A 9079-nucleotide genomic window follows, 5' to 3' on the forward strand; every position below is an offset into this window, starting at 1 on the left:
ATCCGCTTTTCGGTCATGTACAAGGTATTTCTTAGTTTTAGTTTAAATATTGTAGATAATGTTTTAGATCTCCCATAAACGTGTACACATGCTTAATAATAATAATAATAATAATAATAATAATAATAATAATAATAATAATAATAATAATAAAATAATAATAATAATAATAATAATAATAATAATAATAATAATAATAATAATAATAATAATAAACACTCTATTAATAACGGTTCCATAATAATTCCAAATGTGTGTTAAATTTGTTCTTATTAGTTTAAATTATATTCTATAATACTTGAAAAAACATAAACGCAAATTCAACAGAGGACTCAAGACCCTAAACTTTGAAGAACACGAAATCAAGAGACTTACTGGATGGATAAATTTTCAAAGAGAGAGAGAGAGAGAGAGAGAGAGAGAGAGAGAGAGAGAGAGAGAGAGAGCGAGCTGGCTTCAGTCTTATTAAGAGGCTTCGCAAAACTTAACGAATTAACTTAATGAGCAGTTTAATGACAACACTTCGTATTATTTCGAGAGCTTAACATTTACCCGAATGACAGATAATTACCTGGATTGCAGGAAAGAGAAATCCGTGAATAGAGAGAGGACGGTCAAGTGTAGGTGAGGTAGAAGGCACAGACAAAGTGGATTCTGGGAAATCTTTCTAGTTAATTGCGATGTCATTCATTCCGGATGCTTATCTGGGATTTATTGAGCCTCTCGAAGGCTTCTTGTTTTCTGAGCGGTAAAATGAGAGCAGGGTACATTTCCGCATCTTTCAATTGTCATTCACGTGAATTTATATCTAATTAAATGAAATCATAAGGTCGTTTTTTCACTTTTTACTTTTGCTTATCTTTGCGGGTGCCTACCACTGAAACGCTAATGACAATTCAAAAGGAAGGATTTAAATAAAGAAATAAAATATTCCTTCAATTTACGCCAAACGGCAGCCATAATTAATTCACAGCACCCGCGCATTGGTATCCAGCCCCGTCTGTTACGATTCTCCTGATTGGCTATTGATGAGCCAATCGCGGGGCTGGAAACTGACCAGATGACCAATATCTTCCCAGCAGTCATCCAATACTCATCTCTTCTCGACCTTTCCTGACTATCATGTCTTTCTAAAGTTATAATTTTCATTACACCTCAGTTTTACCCCAAGAAAAGAAGTGTTTCCCAATTTCAGCACTAAACATAGTCAAGCAAATGATTTAATGATAATGATATACGAATTATGTACTTCAATAAACTTAATGCAAAAATATGTATAGTGAAATAAACATGAAATTTTTGAAATGAAATATATTCCTTCACTCCTTACATGACATCGCAGTGCATTCGTCATTTATCGTCTTGTGTTTCACACAGTATCGTAGCTGAAATGTCATGGCTGACAGTGCTACCAAAAATTATAGGTAGGGCTATCAATATGAAAATATCAAGCAAAAGATTAAGAATTTTAAGCAGGATACTTGCAGACAGCAGCCTGCCCGGGCAACCAGGGTTGTCGTCATCAGACTATCAATCCTAGTCATCAGGTAGAGATGTCGAGCGAGTTCCCGCCAATAAGTTCGTCCGTTTCGTCTGTCAACTATCTGGCTTCGTCCGTGTATTAGATATTTGCATGATGGTTACGTAACTCTCATTAAATATTTTATTGTTACTATTAAAATTAGTCACAACAGATATCTATCGCAGAATTTGTAGCGTCATTGTTTCGTTTTGTATTTGTTATTGAAATCACTGTGAAAGGAATCGGATGCATTTATTTCCGTAGGTCAGTGGTCGAACTGTTTAATTCTTTCTTTTTGCGATATGCAGTCAGCTACACTATTGCAAGTGCCCCCCTACCCCCGTACAGAAAAGTTACATATATATATACCATACCTTTGAACTGTTTTCCATACCAAAGCCCTTGATAGAGCGCTACCGTAGTCCAAGTGCAGCTGCCCGTACCCATATAGAGAAGTTACCTTCTTTTCCGGAAGGTCACAGACTAGTCATTACATAACCCTAGGTTCGTTTATTGAACTAGAATGCAAGATCTGACATACACACAAGCGTCATTCAATTATGGTCCCAAATAACAAGCAAAAGCAAGAGATTCCTCGAGAAGTAAGGACTGCGTAAAGAATTGGCTGGTTGCAAGGGGATGGCTATTGTTTGCACGTATCCCCGCTTCATATTCTTCTTAAAACTTTGCTTGTTATTTTCATATTGATAGTCCTATATATAAGTTTTGGTAGCATTGTCATCCAAGACATTTAAGCTACGATATTGTATGAAACACAAGACGATAAATGATGAATCCACTGCGATGTCATGTAAGGAACGAAGGAATATATTTTATCTTAAAAATTCCATGTTTATCTCACCATGCATTCTTTTACGTTAATTTTACTGAAGTACATAATTCATATATCATTATAATCCTTTAATCATTGGCTTGACGATGTTTAGTGATGAAACTGGGAAATACTACTTTACTTTGGGCAAAACTGAGGGGAATGAAATGTTCACTCTCTGAAGCTCTGGAACCCAGATGCACTGGTGATGTGAATTGATTATAGTTAATACGAGATTATGCTGAATTAGTGTGACAGTCGTCATTAGCTGGTGGTATGTGCCCTCGGTTTCTCTGGCATCTTTCGCAATATATGTGAAGAAAGAGAAGACAGTCACTTCTAAATAAAAGGACTGACTTAATACTTTTGATTAACAAGTAGCATTTTCTCTTAAAAGCGTGCAGCGAATAAACTGAATGGCAAAATTACAACCTTGGATGTCAAAAGCACAGGAATTCTCATCAATATTAACTTTAAAGAGAAGCAATTATTTTTTCAGGAATATTTTTTTTCATTCTCAAAGAGCCACATTAAGACAAGAGTCATAACCACTTTTATTTAATTTCTTTGATTTGAATTTCTTTGATTTGTATCATTAGATAAAATCTAACTCCGAGATAGCACTAGAACTTCTTTATTTAAAATACAGTCATGAGATGTAGTATCCCATATAAAAAAGCACTATAATGATAGGCTGTACCACTGTTTTTTTTTTCAACGTTGCTGAATTCCAGTATAAATATGATTCTTTGTTAAACGTTATCAATCAGATGACTGATTTTGTTTTATCCTATGTATGGTAATTAATATTTCGTGTCAGTGAAAATATCAATAGCCTAACGAATCAGCTTTTCGAATTAATTAAATGTTGAGCACTTGATGTGTCAAAAACTATGAGAAACCTACCTTAGCTTTTATTGTGCAAAAGCCAGCGATGTTAGATCCTGCAACTATGACTCAGAATTAAGGTATTATCTGTTGTAAATAGCAAAGCGTAATTTTTGTGATGAATTTGGTGAATATTATGCGAAGTAGGGTACAACAATCCGCTAAAGATTTCTTCCGAAACCTTTAATTGGTGCAAAATTTATCGCCACTGGAGCATTATCCATAAGACCCAGTATTGCGGACCTTGCTACCCTCGTTCGTGTCTGCATTCTCATTTAATGAGGTTGGCAGTCTCAAGGTGACCTCAAATGGAGTATTAGTTTAATACATTCTAATGAGGTATTTCAGTACCTAAGCCGTAATGTCGTTGAATACCCTAATGAGAGCTTTCAATCTGAATAATATGAAGGCAATAGCTTGTCTCTTTTGAACAACTGTTTGAAAAGTACAAATGTATTGTGTAAAGCTCTTGTTCATATGAATATTTTGTGAGCAAAGCCTTACCATTTATAAAGTGATTTAAATATATTTTAATGATTGGTAATGTTGAAAGTCACAATTCACATAGCTATTGTTTCAGAAGTCTGTACTAAGAGATTGTACGTTTTTCGAGTTGTTGAAAAATAGCCATGGACAGAAATTCCTTAGCTCCTTTCGCTTGCAATCCTCCCTGAACCAACAAAAATTTTAAAAGGAAGAGACGATAAATTAATAGAAAATAAAAGCTGAAATCCTCCACTCGTGCTAGCAAAAGTACCCTCATAAAGATAATCGTTGGGGGCATCTGCGAGAAGAAAGCACAAAGCTCACAGGTATTCAGCAGAAAACAGCCAATGTAAAAGGAAAACAGAGACTTTTCTGTTTCCATTAGATGTACGAGAGGATCACTTGTCTTCATTACCCTAAACCAGATGGACAGAGCTGGATGAACTTGTTTTCCAAGAATTTTCGGTCTGCTCTCATTTTCTTTCCAGTAACGTAAGAATGCTCGTTGGTTTTTTTCTGTTTCATGTGCAAAGGAGTGTTTTAGACGTGTTATTTTTTCCAATTATATATATATATATATATATATATATATATATATATATATATATATATATATATATATATATATATATATAAGTATGTATATATATATATATATATATATATATATATGTGTGTGTGTGTGTGTGTGTGTGTGTGTATGTGTATGCTTCAAAAATCACAGTAGATGCACGTGACTTCATTAATAAGCGAATACCACAGGAAAATGATAGGCAGAATTCCAAGTGCTTTCGTCTTTACTAAGACATTGTCCTAGTAAAAACGAAAGCGCTGGGGTTCCGCCTATCATTTTCCTGTGATATTCTCTTATATATATGTATAAGTGAAGGTAAAAAGGGATGCAATGATCATAACAGAATACACATGAACGTGCAATTGAAACTCATCTCTCCACACACACACACACACACACACACACACACACGCACAAAGGGGTCACATACAAATACATTCGCACGTGTCTTTTTTTTTAAGCTTTGCATTCATAATAAGCTAGAAGTAGGTTAAGTGAGTTACTGAATATCTTTTGGCAAATAAGTCTTAAGAAAATATTGAAAGTATTATTAAAAAATTATTAAAGGATAGTAGCTACTAGTGCATATATTTTGTTTCATTTATTTCAAAAGACGTGGTTGGTTTAAATTTGTATTGTATAAATACTATTTCCTTTTATATAGTACACAATACACCAATGACGATAGTTTTTTAATAATCGTGAATATAGAAGCAAATTTACTATTTATCTTTTCTAAATATGTTACAATCAGATATGGCAAAGCTTCCTCATAGGAAATAATCAAACGTCTGAAAATACCAATAACTATGTACTAAACCAATCAAAATGAAAAAGAAAGGACTCTTGCCTTACAAAGTAATAAAAGTTGAGTTGGAAAAAATACATTTAACAATGATTTCATTAAGTATTATTGTGGAACCTGCACACAACATTCGCTTTCGAATCCATTGGGCTTCTCGACACGAAGGTTGGGATGGCACCTGAGGACATATCCTGTCCACAGCCCAATTTCAGAGGTTGTTAACATGATTGAATGACTGCAGATGAAATGACAGTAATATCACGTCAGTGGAGAAAGGTAGAGTATTTAACCTTACCTTTCCTCGGATAAATGGCGAGCGATAGAGATGATCGGTAATCCTAATAGCAGGTAACATTTCTGGGCGAGTAGATTTCCTTGTTTGACAAAAACAACAAAAGGTATGTTTCTCTTCCTGTACAGTTATTGTTCCGTGTTTTCGGTACTGATTTTAGCTCATGATGTACTATTATCTTAGGTAGTTACATGATAAGACGAATTATGAAAAATAATCTAAAATCATTAAACAAAATTAAATTTAAAATATATGCTAAGAAAACACACTATTTCACCAGCTGCTTCCTTTTCAAGGATTTAGCTGCTTTTCAGCGACTCTGATCTTCAAATCTCCCTCAGAGTTAATGAAATAGCATTTGCAACATAAGGCTTCTCAACCTCTCTCTTGATACTTGTTCTCCATTACACCAAAGCCTGATATCCCACTCTTTCTTGAAGCAAACCAGAAAATTCTCTGTTACCTATATAACTTTAAGACGTCCAGATGATACGAAGCGTTTGGAAAGGCTTTCTTTTGTCAGAGTCTGGTCTGCAACCTGCTAATTATATACTCTTGCAAAATTTATATAAAGCCTTGTAACGTCTTTCTCTCACATTTAATTTACCCGGTAATCCACTTTACTTGCGTTCTTCAAACGCAGGCGTCAATCGTCGTTTTCAAGGGAACTTGTTTTTGCTCGAGGTAAATACTTCTAAGGTATCATTTCAAAGAATTTCGTATTATTACTATCGGTGTATTTACACAAATAAAATGCTGTTTATATATACACGCCTGTGTATGTGGGCGTCTGCGCTTGTATCAGATGGCGTGCTCTGAGGGTTTTATTTTCCACGGGAACAGTTACCATTAGAAATTAAAGTTGTCCTATCATTAATTATATACTTGTTGATGAATTCAGTTCTTTTATATTAAAGTTGTCCTAACGTTATTTATATAATGAATGCTGGCTACAATTCTTTTATATTATTTACAATTTACTTGATGTTCCGGTGACGAAGGATTTTTGTCATCTCTAAAAAGAATGGTTAATCGACTTCATTTTCAGAGACTCGTTGAGGCATTCAACCCAGGTTCGTCAGTGAGTGCTCAGTGCTCATGCAAGCTTCGTAAAGGGTAAAGATTTGCTCCAACATCCGGACAGAAAGGTAAGTACACCTTTGGTACAATTTCTGTTTGGCTTAGATGTAAGTAATGTTTTAACAGCCGCATCCTAAAATGAGGTGCTTGAAATGGAATACTACCACACTTTCGAACAACTCTCCCCTTTGCCAAAACCTTTAATGCTAGAACTACCACTGAATGAAATAGGAGTGTTTGATAATCATCAGATACACCTTCATCAACTCTTCTCACCATTGCACTTATCCAGCAAAAGTGGCAACGAGTGGCAGTTAGGATCGAGAACTCATCATTGTGACTGATGAGTGACAGACACTGAATTCTTTATGTAATAGTGAGTTTTTGTTACTTCTCTTTAACAAAAAAAAAAAAAACAAGCCTAGATCTAACTGGTGGTGCAGTAGATGATGAAAAAACAAAAATCGGCTGCATGCAAAATATTCAATTACAACCTCTTAGAAGTGGAGATTAGAGTAAAAGCTTTCAAAATAAAAAAGAAAAGTATATTGGAAACTAAATATAGCTATATGGAGGAGTTGTGGAGTTCCATTTGACAACATCTGTGTCTCCGAGAGAGAGAGAGAGAGAGAGAGAGAGAGAGAGAGAGAGAGAGTAACTGGTGGTTTGAAGGTTAACGATTGAATTGGCTGTTGGTGAGTTCTGGGTTGTCTGTTGGTGCAGCTGGAGTTAGTTGTTAGAGTTCTGTGTTTCAGTCGGTCTTTAGTCAGTCTTGAGGTTGAGCCTGTGAAGATCAGTGGTGTTGGCAGCGGTCTGTGGAAAGTGTTGAGGGCATTGAAAGTCATTTAAGTAGTGTGTTATTGGTTTGTTGCTCATTGTTGTTGGGTTTGATATTAGTTGCTTAGAGTTGCTGTGCCTGTGTTGGATTTGTTGTGCTTGTGAGTTTCTGTTGAGTTATATGAGAGGAGTTGTACTTGAGGCTGTTGTTGTTGTTGTTGGGGAGCTGTTGTGGTTACTTGGTGTGGTTGTGAGTTGTTGAGGGTTTGTTGTTGGTGAGCTGTTGTGATTCCTTGGTGTTGTTACGGGGTGTGTGTTGCCTTTTTTGTGTTGTTTTTTTTATATTAGTGATTGTTTGTGCAGTGTCTTTTGTTTGTTGGTTGTATTCCTTGTTTGTTTGCTGTGTTGTTGATTGTGGTTGTGTTCCTTGTTTGTTGTCCTTAGGTGTTGTGTTGTTTGGGTTGTGGTTCATGGCGGTTGTGTTGCTGTTGAGTTGTGGGGTTGTGGTCCTTGGTTGCTGGGTTGTGGGGTTGTGATTCTTGTTTATGGTCTTGACCTCGACCGGCCGACAGCACAGCATAGCCGAGAGTATGTGGAGTTGGGTGAGTACATGTGTTTGTGTTTTTTTGTTCTGTGTGTAGGTATAGGTCAATTGTCCCGCATGTATTCTGCAGTGTAAAGAGGAAAGTGTGACTGAGGGTGAGTTTGGCAGCTGGATTGATTAAGTTTATGTGGGGGGTATTTGCCCGCTTGCTTTTAAGCTTGTGATCCCGCCATAGCTAGAGGAGTAAATTGTTGAAAAGTATATATATGTAATGAACTCTACACTCCTGCTTCCCATCTGAGGACCAGTACAGCGCAATTTCCCTCTCTAAAAATATCCCGAACTGATGAAATGGCTTTTGATACCAGGTGATTCTATCACTTCTTCTAATTCCGCTCCCTCTACCTTCACCCAACCAGGCCCCAACCCCTGACCCTCTGCCATCAGGGTACCTTTCTACCCTCTCACCGTTTCAGGATTAGCTCGATTAGCTCACCTGTGACTCAGGTAATGCTGAGCTCTTTGATGAAGAAGGGACCCTTTGGAACCTTCGCCTTGTTTCAAATTGCTGTTCCCAATCCTTTAATGGGGAGAATCACGGAGTTCTACTGAAACCTTTTAACGACGGAGCGAGGGTCTCTCTCTCTCTCTCTCTCTCTCTCTCTCTCTCTCTCTCTCTCTCTCTCTCTGTATCTATTTCTCGTACTTGGCTTCGAATGGAAATTTAGCTTGTGCTGGTGAAGTTATGTTCTTTTTTATGTCCCCAATAAGCGTTATAGAAAACCATATGCCTAAATACAGTATTTGTTTTATAGTGAGAAATAATAAGAAATTGTTAAACATAAGGAATTATATTAAGATGTTCAAAAAAGTGAATCAAATGAGCTTTAAATTTAACGTTTAGAATGATAACGAGAAAAAACAATTCGGAAAAGATGATTAGAGATGAGAGAGAGAGAGAAGAGAGAGAGAGAGAGAGAGAGAGAGGGAAATTAAAAATTAATAATATTATGATTTTTATTTATTAATATGATGCATTCACTGAAAGAATATTATTTACGTAGATTCTATGTCATTACCGCAAACATATTTTTAAGATCTAATCTAATATCCTTATTCTTGTGATAATGGCATATACTATTTCAAAAACTTCATACTTATGCAAGATGTCACTAACTTAATGATCGCAATTATAAGTGTATTTTTCTTTGGTAAAAAATTCATAGAAATTTGCTAAACATCAGTGCTCATTAAATTTCCAAAAAAAAATCATTTAACT

This window comes from Macrobrachium nipponense, chromosome 12, assembly GCF_015104395.2.
Source record: "Macrobrachium nipponense isolate FS-2020 chromosome 12, ASM1510439v2, whole genome shotgun sequence".
NCBI lineage: Eukaryota > Metazoa > Arthropoda > Malacostraca > Decapoda > Palaemonidae > Macrobrachium > Macrobrachium nipponense.